The sequence below is a fragment of the Grus americana genome, chromosome 2, assembly GCF_028858705.1.
Source record: "Grus americana isolate bGruAme1 chromosome 2, bGruAme1.mat, whole genome shotgun sequence".
Lineage (NCBI taxonomy): Eukaryota > Metazoa > Chordata > Aves > Gruiformes > Gruidae > Grus > Grus americana.
In genome coordinates, this window is record NC_072853.1 from 137,543,654 (window position 1) to 137,561,802 (window position 18,149).

General features: G+C 35.4%; 1 protein-coding gene across 1 annotated transcript in view; it reads left to right on the plus strand.

Annotated features, from left to right (window-relative positions):
- The first annotated feature begins 11,329 nt into the window (after nucleotides 1-11,329).
- The window catches only part of DGKB (diacylglycerol kinase beta), a 414,451-nt gene continuing 407,631 nt past the window's right edge, over nucleotides 11,330-18,149 (plus strand). The window contains exon 1 of the mRNA XM_054817166.1: nucleotides 11,330-11,362. The gene's annotated coding sequence lies outside the window, so the exon portion shown is untranslated. The remainder of the gene's footprint in view (nucleotides 11,363-18,149) is intronic.

Below are 18,149 nucleotides of genomic sequence, written 5' to 3' on the forward strand. Positions count from 1 at the left end.
GTCTTGCAAGAAAGTAGAAACCTATGTCCATACAATATTAATGTCGCCCAGCTCTGCCATATATGAATTTGCCAGACTAAACTTGCTTGCTCTGTGAGATTTGACAAGACCACAGCCTACTGTGGTTTGGTTACAGGCCATGACTTTGCATCACAAGACACACAAAGAAACATGGCAAGTAGCAACACGCTCAAGTAGCACTGATGTATTACCATTCTTTCAGCAGGCAAGATAGAGCATAGAGGCAACATTTCCAACTACAGCAGTGTAAAGCACATGCAGCCCGAGCAATTTCTGCGGGATATAATTTAGGAAATCCTCAGGGGAAAAAAAAATTTCCCTCCTAATCTCTAAGGCAATTGATATTCTGTATTAAAGCAGCCAAATAATAGTCATATAAGCTGCTTCATTAGGAAGAGTTTTGGTTTAACTGCTCTCTCATTTACAATTAGAGGTGTTAATTCAATGGCTAAAGGTCAGGAATTACTCATTGCTAGCACTGTGTCTCAGAAGCATATTCAGGAAATGGACATCAGCACAAATCAGAGGTGTTAATATGCAATTAAAGGTCACAATAGCTTTTGCTGAATGAAATTAGCTGTGTCCCAAATAAACTTTTTCCGAAGGGATGGCTGCTGAGTTGAACTGAATATGCCTTCACAGGAACATCCCAGTTAAGCATCTGCTTTTTAGAGCAGCCAAAGACTGTGGTGAAACACAGCTTGGGATAAAGTGCTTCTCCCGCTTCTGGATAAAGACGAATTGAAAAAGGAGAAAAGTGAGTTCACTTTCGTGGTGCTTAGTGCTGAGCAGATGAAACTAGGTAAACTTTATATGGATGAGAATTAGGAGTAAACAAAAGCAAGCATGCTTACCTTAAACTGTAGCTTGTAGGTTGACTTCCAGAGCATTTCGTACTGATGTTCTATAAATTACTTTCCTGTTAGTTCAAATCTTCTGCTTTACCTAGTCAATACCACAGCTGTTGAAAATATGCAGAATTACCTTATCAATTTTTTCCTATACTGTGTCTGGGCAGAAATATATGCATTTGAAATTGTCTTAAGCTGATTATATTCTTTTAGACAGTTTCTTCAAATTTTTGTGACTTTTTTTTGAAGTCTTAAAATAATTCTGCAGCAAGTCTTAAGCCTTTCTTTCTTAGCATAATGTTGTCTGAAAACTCAAGAAAAGCGATTTTTTTATGCTATTAACCAGGCCATTGGATGACGCTGGAATTCTTGTCACTATTGAATATCATCAGTAAAAATAATATGCAAAATGAAAGCCAGGACATCTCTGTAAGAAATTTTGATTCAACAAAGCTTTCCAGCTTAAAAATAAACCCGTTAACCACACGATTAGTTTCCCAAACAGTTTTGAAGTATGATCCATTAAATTCATCCAGACTAGAATGCATGTTGCTAAATACATAGAGGCATCTTCACAACAGAGATTGCAACCAATTCAAATACAGGGATGGGGAGGAAAGCTCTCAGGAATCTCAATGATTAAGCACGACTTAAATAGCCTGCTAATTGAGCTGCAGTAATCTGCTATGTGTATAGGCTATGAGCCTGTCATCTCATTCTGTAAATGAGTCATTTTACTTCGGATTTGGCGAAGGCAGGGTAGCACGTGTAACCAGTCAGAAATTACATTTCTGAACCTTCAGATCTACTACGAATTTTTTGAATACCACTAGGTTCAGCCATATTTAATTTTGCTTTTGTTTTCTAGTTACCAAACATGGTTGAAAACAATCTATAAGGTCACTTACTGTAAAGGACACCTGCATGACCGAAACCTTTGTGTTACTGTTGCAGCTGCTCACAAACCATGCGTTTGACTTGCTTATGTATAGGGAAAACAGAATTTTTACTCCTCAGTACTTAGATGTGCTAGCATCACAATATCTGCATGAAAAAGCATGGTCTCATCAGAAATATTGCTTTAATAACGAGAACAGTCTTCAGGGCAGAAGTCAATTGCATTTTTCATCCTCAAAATATTCTTCCTTCCATATTGTACTTCTGCCTCTAAAAATGTCATAAATTATTATACGTTGTTCCATACTTAACAAAGCACACAGAGATGCTGAAAGTTACTGACTTTTAATAAACTTTCCAACATCTGAGGGTAGTTACAGAGCTAGACTGTTCTGGCCATCTGCTGCTTTCCACCAGCATCCTTCAGCACTCACTAGATGGCTGTGTATCCTTATGTATGCTTACTTGTAAATTCTAAAGAGTAGTAATAATCCCCACACCATTTGAGGATTATTCTGAGTAGTGTGCATTCCAGTATATGGCTTGTTTCTCTGTCTAGGTCATCTTGCTTTGACCTTGACTAAAGTGACCCCTGAGTTAACCTGGACTCTTCTGCTATGAAAACATGCCAATCTCTCCATACCACCAAGCTTTCTGATGTTTCCTTTACTGAACTCAAATACCCTCCATCAAACACAATTGAGTACACTGGTTTCTCAGCAAGAGTATTCTTTTTGCACATCCATTGTTTGTTTGGTAGAGAAAAATAGCTAATTATAGCTCTTTGTTCTCTAATATCTTCACTGTGGTGGTTTTATCAGTGCAGTCATGAGGAAGAACGCAAAATAAGGCAGTCTTCAAACACATAACCTCTCAAAAGCAAACTGGTAATATGAGTTCATAAGTTGCATACTGAAAAAGTCCTTAGGTAAACACATAAGTCTGGATCACGCTCTTGTTGAGTTAGTGCAACCTAACGCAGTTGGGAACCATGTTTGTTAACTGAGCAGCTATAGTAGCTGAAAACATGTCATACTTGATCTGACCAAAGATAAATGAGTTTCATTATTGACTGGCTACTTAAAAAGAAGCTGCAAGATAGTCCAAAATAGAAAATTACTTCAATTAATTAACATTTGAAACAAGACACTTCAGTTTCCCTCTGAATTTTTATTTTAAATAGCGAATTATGTTTGTTTTTATTGTATATATCAATCTTTTTTTCTTTCTTTTCCCTCTCATAAGGTCTTGCCTGAAGTCATATATAGTAGCGATGTATTCCACTTCTGAATTTAGGTAGGAGAAATGAACATTTCTCCCTTTTATTTCTTTTAAGCATCTCCTCCTGTTTTACGCAACAGAAAAAGATTTAAAGGTGTCTTTCATGTAAAATTTTATTTTATGTTTTTTCTGTTATGCATTATGGTTCTAGATAAACAGTCCAAATATATCTAGTCCTCTCCTGATGTGAAAGGATTTTTTTTCTGCTTTTATTAAATAATTGTAGTCCATTGGGAATAACTTTCAACAAATATCATACTAAAAAATTAAGTCATACAAACATGTAATACAGGGTGACTGAGGACTATAGCATTGACTAACATCATATTAATCTCAGTTTTATTTCATATTCCTCATTTTACATCTTAATATCTAGCTTGTTTTCATGCTTACAGTAGGATATTGAGTTTGGGGTCTAAATATCTCCATCACTCACAGTTGTGTAGTTGTTTAAGATATTCAGCCTCAGTCCAGCACACTTGACTTTGAATATACTGCCCCAAATGCTATCTGTCACAATTCTGCCTAATTACCTGGGTAGGCTGAGGCTCTCTATGGATCCTTGATTTTTTTTTTTTGTTTGTTTGTTTTAATTGTCTCTCTGATTTTCTGTTGGCTTGATTAAGTAATTGTATAGTGAATAGATGAATTTCCAAATGTTCATATTTTTTTCTGAAGAAACACAAAGCTCATTTTAAATTAAAGGTGGCTTGGGGTTAGCAGATAAAAAAAAATCTTGAAAATACTATTTATTTCCTCTTGTGCAGATACCTCAAAAACATAGAATATATTCTATTTCAATAAATGGTCTAGGATAGGGAGGAAAGATCATATTGGAGATAACTATAGCATGATAAATATAATCCAAAAGTAACTGTTCAGCAAACTTGTTCCTTATTTCCTATTTTTTAATGGGAAAGGTCTATTTGCAGAACTAAAGGAGGGTCATAGCAGGCATATGAAGCCAAGCTTTTATACAAGAATGAGAGGTCTACATTTCCATAGCGTAAACCAAATCAAGCTGCACAACAACATGTATTGAAATGAGAAAGTATCACTAAGGAGAACCCCATGATTCTGGAGTGAGCAGGCTTTCCCAGTAGAGAGATCCCTTTTCACAGAGTTCGCCTTCCTCCTTTATTAAGCTGAATTAAGATATCTTCACTTTGTCCATCTCCATCTTTTGTTCCTTTTTTTTTTTTTTTTTTAATCTTAGCACTTCAAAATGAAGAAATGGAAGTTACAAACCACCTCATCCATAAAGACCAGAGGACAGGAGTTACAAACTGAATTGGGAACAAATTAATTGATCAGTATTGCCCTTGGTATCTGAGTCTTCCTCCCTCAAGCTGGTATCGTCCTGAGCTGTCACAAAGTGGTACCACTGCTCTCATAGAATACCTTTTCAATTTTTCATCTGCAATGAGTTTGCTCTACTCTGAGTGAGAAACTATATTTTCTCTGCCTTACTTTTCTGGTCAGGTGTCTGAGGTTTGGTTTTGTGGCAGCAGAGGATAAGCAATGTAAAACACTAAAACAGGTATATGCAACAAAAGCCTGCACTCTGCATGGACCTGCACATGCAGGTTTGCAGTAAATGACTTACATCACTGAAAGGTTAAAGTTTAGTAGATCATAACGAACTAATATAGAGATTTGTAACATTATCAAAATTTAAGCTGTAGACTGTGCACTCCTGGAAACTGTTTTAGAATCAATGATTTGGCTTCTCTTCTTGACCGCACGATAGAAAATGGTGCGGTGACGTGTTTATCTTGATATATCATCGAAAAATGCTTAAAACTTCTAATTAATTAGAAGAACACAAAACCCCTCTGTATCCCTGAGACAGATAGGACACCTTAGTTCTTGTAACAATTTTAATATAAGAATATAGGAGATGTCCTGATGACTCACTGATATTTTAAACAGCCCAGAGTTCTTTCTCTGAATGGAGCAGTGGGAGGGATTACTTGTGAAGAGCACTCAAAATGAGCCACTTTCGCCAATCCTTTTATATTCTACTTCCCTAGCTTCCATGTTGTCAGAAATACTGGTTTTGTCCATGCTACTAGTAGACCTAAAGAGAATAAAGACTAATTATCTTGTGAAATACATTGGTAGGAAGAGAGAAATCACAACCTAAATTTCTTTTCAGATGCACGTGAAAAAAAACCAACAAAACAGCACTGAGAATGGAAGCCCTACAATGATAAAAACAATTAAAATACAAATATCAGGTTTGAGTTTATTATAAATAAATAAAATTCTGCAGAGGTGGTAAATAAAACATGTCCTAAGATAACCTTCCATGACTTCAGCTATCAGGACATTAAAAAGAGATAGACTTTTTAAATTGAGTTCCCCTTGCATTAGTGTGTGCATTGCAATGGGTACGATTAAGGCCAGAGTTGGAGGTGAAGCTGTTGTGTGTGACACACTAGAGCGTACACGTTGAAAGGATGGAGTGACAGGTTAGAATCAGTGCTTTCAGCAGGAAAAGCAATCACCAGTGTGATTTGTACCTGTATTAATACTTCAAGCTTTAACAAAACAGTAGGGAAGCACCCCAGACTTTCTTGAGTACACTGCATACATATTTTTGGTAGGAATTATATGCTTGGCTGTCAGTCTGAATGCTGGCAGGTCAAACTGAACAAAAAGATCCTGACTTTAAGTCCTCTGTGTAGAAGATGGTGCTTCAGGATGATATCTTGTCTTATGCCGCCTGTCAGTCGTGTCACTTCCCAGTTTCTCAAGCTGCCTCCACGCAGCGTGTTTTGTCAGCATGATCTTTACAGTCTGAGATACCTGTAGCCTTATACACAGAGTTCTTGGCAGTGCATCCATCAATCCATGAAGGAGGCGACCAAGTTAAGAGAGTCGTCACAGTTAAAGAACTGGCGCTGGACTCTGAAGTAGGCTGTCTTCATGTGCTTGAGTATTAGCTGCTCAGATGTTTCATTTGATCTAGAAACGGTAGCGATAGCATGCACTAAAGACAGTATAGCACAAAAAACAATCCAAAAGTACTAGGACGTCAAGGAATCAGTGTCAGTCAATGATATGTTATTGTATCCCAGCAACAAAAACCTGACAATCATGTAGTGTCCAGATGATCGTTTAAATTGAATCACAACTAAAAATATGTTAGTTTAGAATAAATTAACTCAGTGCCCATATCTGAAGTGAGTAAACCCAAACACTGAAAAGAGTCTGCTAATCCTGTTACTAAGCAGCAGCATCAGTAATGGAAATACTTAAGTGGATACATACGAGGATTTAATCATTTTGAGAGACCCGGAATAGTCTGCTTTAAATCTGTAGTTACTAGACGCATCTGGGGAAGTCTTGGTGTAAGAATCCCCCAGATTCACCCCCTTCTCTACAAGTTTCTCTGTGTGTTTACATTCTATGTAGTTATAACTCCAGTCTAACACCTGACTGGAGAATTCCCTATTATCATGTATGAAACCAAATATATAAAGAGAGATGTTGCATTCAAGTACAAGTTAGCTGGTTGGTGTCAGAGACTTCTGGAAGGTGACTTAGGGATTTGAAGACACCTGTATATCTTCACTGAGCTTGAGGAAGAGACAATGTGTTTGGGGGGGGCGGGGAGAGGGATAATTAAAAATAAATTAAAATCTACATTTAAGTCAGCCATATTTATCACACAGTGTTGTGGATAGAAATTCTCTACAGGGAACAGTCTAAAACAGGTTATGCACCTAACATAAAAAATAGTAGTGCATTAGCTGTGAAGTTTAAAGAAGCTATATTAACCCTGTAAGTATTGTTTATTATCATACGGTATCTGGAGCAACTGCTGAGAGACACTGCTCAACACCCTTATCAACGCTACCCGTGCGGCCTGCCATATGTGAATTATTTTGCCATGGGTTAGTAAGGTGTTTCTCTAAAATAAATTAATTCTGGATGTTCTGTATATGCCCTGACTGTTGAATTAAACCATGGTACAGTAAGCGTTTTCTTTCTTTATGGAAATGTTTTGCAGACGAGTAATCTCACCTTTTAAAAATGAAAAACTGGCCTCCGGTAGCTATTATAAACTCCAAGCAGATCGCTTCTCTTCTTCAGTACACTGCCTACAGTGTAGCACAGTGGGTTCATAATTCCAGTGCAAAATCATTTAAAAAAGAATTTTGTAATATTCAGGGTCTATGGATTTAGATTGATGCACAGTATCAGCTTCCAATATTGGATGACTATAAATTCGCAGGCATTCTTAGGGACAAGTGATGGTCAATGATACCTTATCAGATCAGTGCGGGAATTTTGCTGAAACAGAATTGATGACTTCTGTGATTTGTTCATTTGTTTTCCTCTGCCATTTCTTTCTGCCCTCTGAGATTTCTTAACTGGAAGTCTTTTGATTAATTTATTTCAGACCTAACAGTTGCAATAATAGCGTTCTTTGTAAGAAGTTTTTATATGAAGTTTTATTATTAATATTTCATAAAACTTACAGGGTCATGAATTGAAGGGTTATTGACTCAATAAAAGGCCATGATCAAAAAGCTCTGTGTTCTCTGTCAGTTCTTTAATTATAAAGATTGTGAGTATCTAAGAGACCAGATGCCTGATCCATTATTTCATATTATAGAAATCTGCTGTTTAAGTTCATATGCATATCAATGAACAAACTTACCAATTTTATTATTTGCAAATACAGTCACTTTTATATAAACAAAATATATACTCATTCACAGTCAGCTTGCAAAACTGTGAATTTAAACCAAAGTTGAATTTACACCACAAAAGAAGCCCGAATGCACCTTTTAATGTGAAGATCAATTCTCTTTTTAACTCAAGGAAACTAAAATTGTCTTTATTATCACCACACACTTGTTTATTGCAAAACTGTACCAAGTTAGTGATCCTCAAGGGATTTTTTTTTTTTTTTTTTTTTTTTTTTTCAGAGATTAAAATTTTAGTGGCTTAGAATTAGAGGTCATAAACCTGGGATATCTTTTGGGGTAAGTAAAAAAAAAAAAAGTTAATTAACAGTATCCCAAAATAGGACTAGGAGGAGGACTGCTATATGATTTGAGAATAGGAGCTCTGTTCCATCACACTTGCTGTTACATTAAAACTTAACCATGATTTTTATTTACAATAGTGATACTCAAACTAATCATGTGGACAGAAAGAGCTGAAATATCCCGTGATGAAAACCTGGGCATTTGTGAGTTTAGTGCACTGAAAGATGCCACGTATATTTCTGAGCTGATGGGGGTTGTTGCTTTTAACACCTTATGTAATTAGCCTGGATGCTAGGCTAAACTGTAACAATGCTTGATAAAGTGGGGGTTTCTGCACTGGTCGAGCTAGAAGGCTCACTGTCTGCTCTTCCTGTGTACTCTTGAAATTAAATTTTCATGTGTGTTCACTAATATGATTTACCCTGAACAAATCCATTTAGATGTGCTTGTTGCATAGAAAATAGGTGGTTTCAGTGAGGAAGATATGCTAAAGACTTAAATGTTAATGTATCAGTGAAAATTCAGAGAACTTACGGTTTCAGTTTTCTTGTATTTTTTTTATAGCTTCCTTTATGTTTTGACAATTGTTCATATTACTTTGGAGAAAAATTGTTTCACATGTCACCATGGTGTTTAAAATAAACTCATTTGACTTTTAAAGCAGTCAGTCACAGAATGATTTCAGGTCAGTACTGTCCTATATTGTTCTGTAAAGGAACAGCATCTTATATAGGGATATCAATGAAGAATTCAGTGTCAGATGATTAAGAGGAGCAGCTGGTAGGTGTTGTGTCTCTGTTGGCCTTTTGAATGAGTAATCCACTAATAAAGATATTGGTTATGAAGAACAACTTTAAAAATGACTACTAAAATATTCCAATATTTATAATACGATTAACAATATTTTGCAATTTAAAACCTGTTAAATAACATTTTTTTTCCCCGTTAAGTTTACTCTATAAGGAAATAAAAGATGCTTTCTTTGTCTTGAGCTGTTAATGTACCATGGACTAAAGTACTTATTCCCGATTTGCATGGTTTAAATCAGCAAGGCTGTTTTTCTACTTAAAATATATGCACACTGTGATATAAACGCACATGACTTTGTGCCAAGTACCAACTTGCAGGAGAAAGAACTCCCTCATCTTTTGCCCATCCTTTATATTATAGTTCTGGTCAAACTTTTCAAAGCCTATAATATAATCATTTAGGGATAAAATGCCAGAGGCAGCCAGGCCTCCCATTAACTGCTGCTGATAGTGAAGAGCCTAAGTCTTGTTTATCACGTAGTGCAGTAATTGCATTTCAAAATAAAAGATAGCCTTTCTGCTGAGTATAATCTTAAAATAAAATGTGGCAACCTAAGCACTGCAACTCAAATCCTTCTGTGTGTCTTTATTTAGGCACTTCCTGAGAGAGAGGCTGTGGTTTGACCATTTGAGAGTAACTATTGATGAACCTTCTTCCTTCGTGAACAAGCTTATATTCTCATTTTCAAAACCTTTTTTTTTGATTATGAATTCTTTGGGTATTTAGCTAATTATGGATAGTCACAATTTTTTCTTCCTAAACCTACTACCTGATCATTTTCTTTGATGTAGCACATATGAATCCATACTTTTGTGTGACAGGGTTCATTGGCCTTTTTTAGAGACCCAGGCTAAGCAATGTATCTAGTTGGAAATAAGTGTAGATTATGGTAGCCATAAGTAACGTAGATGGTAGCTAATGGGGGGAAAGAGGCACTTTTGGAGGATGAATGACCCCAGTCAACAAAGCTGTTGAAACAGCAGTGTGAATTGCTTTGGCAGGGTGTGTGCAGCACAGCTGACTAGCTTCAACTGCAGACCTGAGGTGGCTAATAACAAGTGATAGGAAACTTAGCTTATTTCTAAAAGTCATCCCACTTCCCTGCATTTCTCCTTATTCAACTATGGCTTTTATTTCAAATATTTCAGGTTACAAATACATGGGATGTTCAAGAGATGGGAACATGTTGGATTTATATACTGGTACAATATTTCCTTTTTAATTAGAAACTGGAGAGCTGTATTGGGTTAATTCATACTTAATGTGTTGAATAAACAGGAAAAAAAATCCCTGGTTCAGAATTCAAGCTATTGTCAGTAGTTTGTGAGTGTTAACATCAGAAAACTTTTTTTTTTTTTTTACAGTCATACTATTTGAAGGAAACATTTGAAATCAACACCAAAGTTTATCACCTGCAGCCTGAAAATTATTATCAATAGAGAACATCACCATTAGCACTAATTTGCTGCCTTGGCAGATTTTATACAGCACAAAGATTAGACAGGCAAGAAGTGAACTGCAGCCTTCACTTGCTTTTAGGGACAGAGTTCCCAGACTAAAAATTGAGAATATCCACTTTCTGTTTCAGGAACTTCCCATGCTTGTGTGTCATGTAGCAATACCTGAGTGAAAACGTGAAAAGCTTCAGGAAGGTGACAAGTTGTAGGTTGAAGACGGATGCTTAAATGCTGTAGTGATGTGAAGAATGACCATGAAACTGAGGGGGTTTAGTGGACATACAGTATTTCCTAGCAAAATATACTTGAGACTGAGAATAGATCATCTCTTCCTAGGGGAACATTTTCTGCTCCGTTCACTGTGTGTATCTGTGTATTCTACTTTATACTGTAAGCTACTCTGTATCTTGTTTTAAAAAAGGGTTATGAGTGCAGAGTCACAGAATCAGACATAGGAGGTCTTTCTGTTATGCTAAAAAATAACTAAGATTTTAATTTGTATAAAGAAATTTTTCAGTCAAACTTTTTTTTGTTTCCTGTTATTCCAGTTTTTTGTTTTTGCAGGGTTTTGTTGTTGTTGGGGTTTTTGTTTGGGTGGGTTTTTTTGGTTTTGTTTCGTTGTTTGGTTTTTTTGGTTTTTTTTTTTTTTTTAATTAACAAGGCTGCTTACAACCAGAGGAATTAGTACAGTCACATTTGAATTAAGGAACAGTTCAAAAATAAATAATCTAATCAGACTTGAAAAGGAAATCAATACAAAATACACTCAGGAATCAACGCTGATGTTTTCTCCAGATAAATTGCCGTACTGATTGTCATGAAGTATATTGATGTCACTGTCACTATGACAACATTGTGACAAGAACTAGTCACTCTAGGCTACCTTGTAAAAGGATCTGTCATCTATTTTTTTTTATAAAAAGTAATAGAAATAAGAGCCTCTCCCCTAGTACAAGGTTTCATTTAAGGTTAGATGTTTTGATATAGACATCGGATCAAGGTATTCTTGAACAAGTGACAAGCTAGCTTTTCAAGACAGGTAAGAACAAAATACTATTCAAATACAACATGGTTTTACTTTTCAACTAGTAAAAACAAGAAGAAAAAAAATTGCATTCTCTCAAAAACATGTATTTGTATGCAGAAAATGTTTTGATCTATTTCTCAAAAGTATGACAGGATTTTATCTCTGAGGAAGTAAGAAACATTTGGAGGTGGAATGTGCGTAATTTAACTTATAAGAGGATGGGGGGGGGCGGTATTCTGTATGCAATTGTTTCTGCCCTTGTAATTTAAAACAATCTCTCCAGCTTGATGTATTTCTGCTTCTGTGCTGTTTCAGCTAAGCCACAGAACCTGTGATGTACTGCACATTTTCTTTTCTTTTTTTAACCATATTTTACCATCCATAGACCTAATTTATTTTCTCCTTATCTATCTACCTGTTTTCTACTGTCTCATAGATTTTTAATGTATGTATTCTCCCACATCAGAAATACTACACTGCTGTCGGCAAACTAGCTTGTGAAAATTGTAGTCTCTAGAAATATCACAATATTAACAAAAGCAATAATTTCTGTGGTTTTTAATCTACATATTATGTTTTTGCAAATCTGTTCACCAATCAGAGTGCTTATTTTTTTGTATTGGCTGTTTAGAAACACAGGGTACCAACACAATATCAGCATGGAAATACACCTTGATAAAATTTTCCCAGAGGTATTTGTATTCCTAATAAATCTTAACCAGATCTAAAACTCCTATGGGAAATCACTTGTGTGTTTGCTTTGCTGTCTTTTAACTGTGCAAGCCTAAGTGAGCAGATTTATTAAGCTCTGGCTCTCTTGATCTTAATTTCAGTTAAAATAAATTTAATTGGTGTTGATTTCTAAACATGTCCAAACATATTTATCTTAAAGTGATCATGACTTCAAAAGAGAATTTTAGTCATTTATCAAATACAGTATTCAAACATTAATAAAAACAATGGTAATTTTATATGTTTCCTTTTTACATGAATACATTGTTCTGTGCTTCAGTTATTCACCAAGTGAGATCAATTCAATGGGGAAACTGGATAGTCTAAAAAGTTATCATTTAGTTAATATTTTTTGTTGAGACAAGTAAAAAATACAACATTGAGACAAGATTTCTGCATATAGAGTTTGAGGGCATGCATAAGTATTCGGGACTTAAAAAGAAATCCCATCTGAGGGGGAAAGCTATTGGGATAACAGCAGTACTCATTGCACCATCGGTGCTCAATGTACAGAGATCAAAAAATCAAAGCAAGTTCTTCCTCTAAATACTTCCTGTCATGCTGTGGAGTCCAATGTGCATTATCTTACTAAATAAATAAACAAACCCACCCCCCCAAAAAATCAAGAACCCCCCCCCAAACTTCTCTCTTCCACACCCATCAAAAAGGGAATAGGTTATATAGGATATCAGCTTTTAAAATAAACATCCTGAATGGGTTAGTTCCTTTGCTCAAAGTCAACTGCATTTAAGTTTTCTCCATCCTGATATGTTAGATTACTTACTTCAAAAGTATTTTAAGCCTGAATTAAACTTTTCTTGTACATGCATGTTGAAGAACTTTAAATGGTCATACTGGGATTTCGATTAGCAGACTGAAATGAAGTCACTTGAACACATAACCTTTGTATAAAGGGAAGTAGTTGCAACAGTCAAGGAAGATGGTATGGTCCTTTGGCTCTCTCTCACTCTGTACTGTGTAAGATTGTTCCAAGGATGCCTTGTATCTATCTAGAAGTAAGTTATAATAAAACCAGAAGAAAAAATTCTTCACTGTGAATGTGGTGAGGCACTGGAACAGGTTGCCCAGAGAAGTTGTAGATGCCCCATCCCTGGAAGTGTTCAAGGCCAGGTTGGAATGGGCTTTGGGCAACCTGGTCTAGTGGAGGGTGTCCGGGCCCATGGCAGGGGGGTTGGATCTAGATGATCTCTGAGGTCCCTGCTGACCCAAACCATTCTATGATTCTGTGGGTCTCCTCTTCGCCAGTGCACTCAATGCTCAGCTTTAGCTGAAAGATCTTACTAAGATCACAAGAAAGATCACTAAGAGCACAAGATGAGCAGTTGCTCTGTGGATGGATCCTAGCCACAGGTGAGGCAGGAAGACAACAGGGCATTAGACCGCAGGAGGTGGCTTTTCCCATCGAGGAACCAGGGAAAATCCTGCTGTGGCAGGCAGAGGCCGGGAGGTACAGCAGCAAGGGCAGAGAGGCTGCTCCCTCTGGTAGCACTTCCTTGCTGGCTTCAGAAAGGTGCAAGTCCAGTTTCCCCAGGCTCCATCCTAGCTCCAGCCTTTTCCTTCCCAGCTCTGTTCAGGTCCCAGCCTTGTGTCCTTTGGACAGGCAAATTTAGTTTATACCACATTGCTGAGAAACCTAGAGCTGGTTCTATCACTCCATAGTTTTACTTCTGACGGAGGTTAGTTTAAGTCTGAGCAAATCACATCTAGTTGCTACTGACAGACAGAGGGATTGAGGCCTTATCAAAATTTGAATACCGCTTTAAAAATGGATTAGTTTATTTGATCATTAAAAAGATAACGCACTAGCTTTGTCATGATCAGCAAAAACGAGTAAATAACGTATGTGCAAGTAAAAATTCTGATTTTTAAATATTTTAGAGAAATAGTAACATTAGTAAAATGACTGTATATTACACAAATGTGCCATCGTGGATTCTCTGCATGTTTTGAATTCTAATAAGGTATGTAAATACAGAATATAAAGCTTATATTTTCATGGGTTTGGCACTAGAATTTTCAATGTCTTAGGAAGGAATAAATAATTGCAAATAAGAATAGATAGGCAAAGTAAAAAGCCCTCACTGTCAGACCCAGGTTTGCCTAATTAAACCTACCAATTTAAAGTGGTAGAAGCAGTAATGTTTTGGAAAATGTAAAAACAAGTTGCAGTCAGTGCTCACACTGATATGTTTTACGGTTCCATTGTATGTTCTATTAATTGAATATATTTTCTAAAGAACAGAAAAAGGATTCATAATCAGGCTAATTAATGTTAGCTGTTATGTGCTTTTTACTGTGTGGCACAAATATGTGAAGCTAAATCTCTTGTTAGTGTTTCAAATTAAGCTGATTTTGCATTGTTTAGAATAAAGTCTTTCTCCATTTCCTCAGTTCTTCCAGAAGTGTCATTCTGTTGTGTTCTCAATAAGTAAAATCATAATTACAAAATACTTTTTTTAACTCTAAGACATAAACTGAGAGCTGAAGGTTTTTGTTTGCTCTAGATAAAATCTTAGAAAGTTTTTGAAATACTGCTATTTTAATTCCAGTAAAATTTTGTAATTTATAAATCTTTTAAAATTTACAGTGACTCTAATGTGTTAATATCTGGTTGGAATAAGATGTTTATGACCACTACACTCTCTTCAGAAAGATCCAGACAAAATCAAGTCCATAGAAGAGCAAGAAGAATGATACATTTGAAAAAATTGACTGGTCATGAAAATTTGAAGAAAGTGTTTAACACCCTTCTGTGAAAGAAAGATGTGTAGTATTTAAACAGGATACTAATCAAATGCTTCCTACATTATGAGGCTAAATAGTGTATTTTGCAATAAAGAAAGGTATTAGGGAAAACTTGTTAGCTCTTAGAACAAAATACTGGAAATGTAGAATTTCTCATTGGAAACTTTTGCTCAACAAGCAGCTGCTATAGAAGTCAGAGTTTTAAAAAGATTTCGAACAAAAGTAAGTTTATATTGCATATTCTATAAATCATGTTAAGAGGTGTAAATCTGTAAGACAGCATAATTCTGAAATAGTTGTGTAACAGCTGTGCCTTTTTAGTAAACATTTCTACCTGCTGAGTATATTTGAAGTTGTAGTTTGTGTTCCTCTCAGAACACATGATTTACTGCTTTTGATCATGTAAGTGAACACACATGAGGGAATTAAGTTGATTTTCTTTGTTCTTTCACTATTCAGGAGAATTACTGAATCCCTGTATATGTGCAAAACCAATAAACAGCAAAGTTTTAAGCAAGAGCATCGTACGGATTCTGTAGCTACTGTTGTGAATGGTGATACACAGGTTCTAAATAAATCAGTCTGAGCCTCAATTTCCTATAGGTATACATTATGTATCGTAATAATAAATAAAATAAAGAGGAAGAATCTCAATACATGAATTAAGAAATAAAAACATTGGTTTCAAAATCCTAAAGATTTAATAAGAATGGAAATTACTTTAGTCATTTTCCTGCATTTTAAATTGTGCTTCTGTACAACCAGACATGTTATTTACATGAATGGGAAGTGATTCTGTGTGCCTTCTCTTTCTGTGGTTAGTAAATAACCATCTTATTATTTCTGTGTGACCAAAAAAAAAAAAAAAAAAAAAAAAATTTCACTTATTCTAAACCACTTCCTTTTTACTTTTTTTAATATTTAATTTTTCATGTCATATGTCTTGCTGATTCTCATTAAAAATGTCCACAAAATATGTGAAATATTTGGGTTTTTTTTTTCCTTAAGTGGCTATTTTTATACTTTTTGATGCCTAGGAATTATTTAAAGTAACAGTTTTACTTGGAATTTAATTTTTACAGTGGCAATTTCAAATTTAAATTAATCACATCTTGGCATTAGCTGAAATCAATCCTCACATAAGAATAATCCACAAAGGGGAAATTGCAAGTTCCTTTTCAAATTGCTTTTAATAATCTTCCATGATTGTCTCTTCAAAAATAAATGGTAAGATGATCTGCTATTTCAATTTCCCACTCAACTCTGGAGCAGATTTTTTTTAATGTGCTGGATACATCATACAAATCTGCGCTTACTTTTTTCAGAGAACTAGTTGAGAAAGAAATCTGACCACATTTCTCTTACAGACAGCAAATTTGCTTCCAGTGTTCTTCTGAAAAAATTGAGTGGCTAAAAATGAAAGTATTTTTACCTTGCTTTAGTTTATTCTTTGATCTGATATCTCCCCCATGATGAGATGGAGGCAAATAAAAATGAGACTTTTTATTATGAATATCAGGTTTCAATGAAACGTGCAGTATGTAATGGAAAAATTACAAAATCACAAATAATGGATAAGTTATTTGTTGTTCTGATTACCAACAAAGGCCTTTGACACGAATGCTTTATGCTTTGTGTGTTGCAGGAATATTGAGTGTGCTGCTACTTCCTTACAGCTGGGATCAAACAAAAGATTGCAGTGAACTTTGCACTTAATCAGAATGTGGATACTTGTTATTGTTAAACAATTTTTCCTCATTAGTGAAGAATAATTATTCCAGGTGTTGATGCATTAGTAATTACTGGAAAGCACATTGGTGAACTGCTGCTTCTCTGCTTTGTACAGTATTGCCTTGTATTGCTTCTGTTTCAAAATCTGTGAAGCATTCTCACTGCAAGAATTATTTCAGGTTTGACGTAATGTTGAAGACTTTGACTTTGTACCTGTTCCTCAGCCCTTTGGTTTGGTAATGTCTGCCTGCGTACAGCCCCGTGCAGAGTGCGGGTCTCTTATCGAATTGCCTTGCCAGCCCTGCTCGTGAAGCGTGCGAAAAACTTTCTCATTCAGATTTGAATAATTATTTCCACGATACGTTTGTTTATGAGTATACATCACACCACCCGCTCGCCTTTTCTCCAGAGAAAAGATATAGGTAACATCAGTGATACTGACAATGGATATAAAGGCATTTATAAAACAAGTGAAGAAAACAAATAAGCCTTTTTATTGCTTGAGTAATCTCATTTCTCTTGTCTCAGTGCATATAGGCAGCAGTACTTTCCCAAATACTTGTTTGGGTCTACTCCAAATCTAAAAAATAATGATTGATGTAACACTATATTCCTACTGATGAATCAGTGCAAAACATGCCACATATACTCTTACACATGACAGAGGTCAGAATCTGATAAAGAGCCTTTCTTTAATTCAGTCCTGCCAATACTGTCCTCTCGATGCTATTGTCTTATTACAGATATGTACTTATAAAGGTTATTTCTCTCAAATCCAGTATATGTCCCAAGCTAAAGAGAAAGTTTTGAGACCAGTATAATTTTTTAAACAGTAGCAATGACAAATGTTTTTTAAAATAGATTGTGTTTCGTAAATCTCTGATAATTTAAAATTTATATGGTGCTTTGCATGTTTAAAGCACTGTGTAAGCACTAATTAATTTTCACCTCTAGCTTGTAGCTAAACATTACCCAATTTTATGACCTGGAAAAGTGGGACAGCAAAAATTAACAGTGTAGTGCAAGGCCAAAAGTAGGTGTGAAACGTTCCAGATAAGATTTTTAGGAAATGTGTTCCCAAACCTATTGCCAGCCATAGAGGATCACTGATTCTTAATTAGATTACAGTTTTGACTATAGTCTTGCTATAAAGGAACTAAAGTAGAAACAGGTATATAATGTTTAGCATTCATACTAGAAAATGTTAGTTGTAAGGGAAGATTTATAACTTATTCTATATTATCAATTATGGTTGGTTTTTTGTTTGTGTATTTGGTTTTGTGGTGGGTTTTTTTTTTCTGGTTATTGAACTACTATAATTTCAGCAGTTTCATCAACATCTTTTGTTATTATAAAAATAATAAGAGATGCTTTGTGTGTGCTATCAGGATTGCTTCCCAAGTATATACAATGGCCTTTAGAAGTACTTATTGCTGTAAATTTGAGTTAAAATATTATTTAATTTTATGAATAAACTTTGAAGGATTCCTATTTAAATATGAGCTTGCTAGCCAGGTAGGCTGCTAGAACTTCTCCCATGTTGAGTCAACTTTATCAATTGCTGTGAATT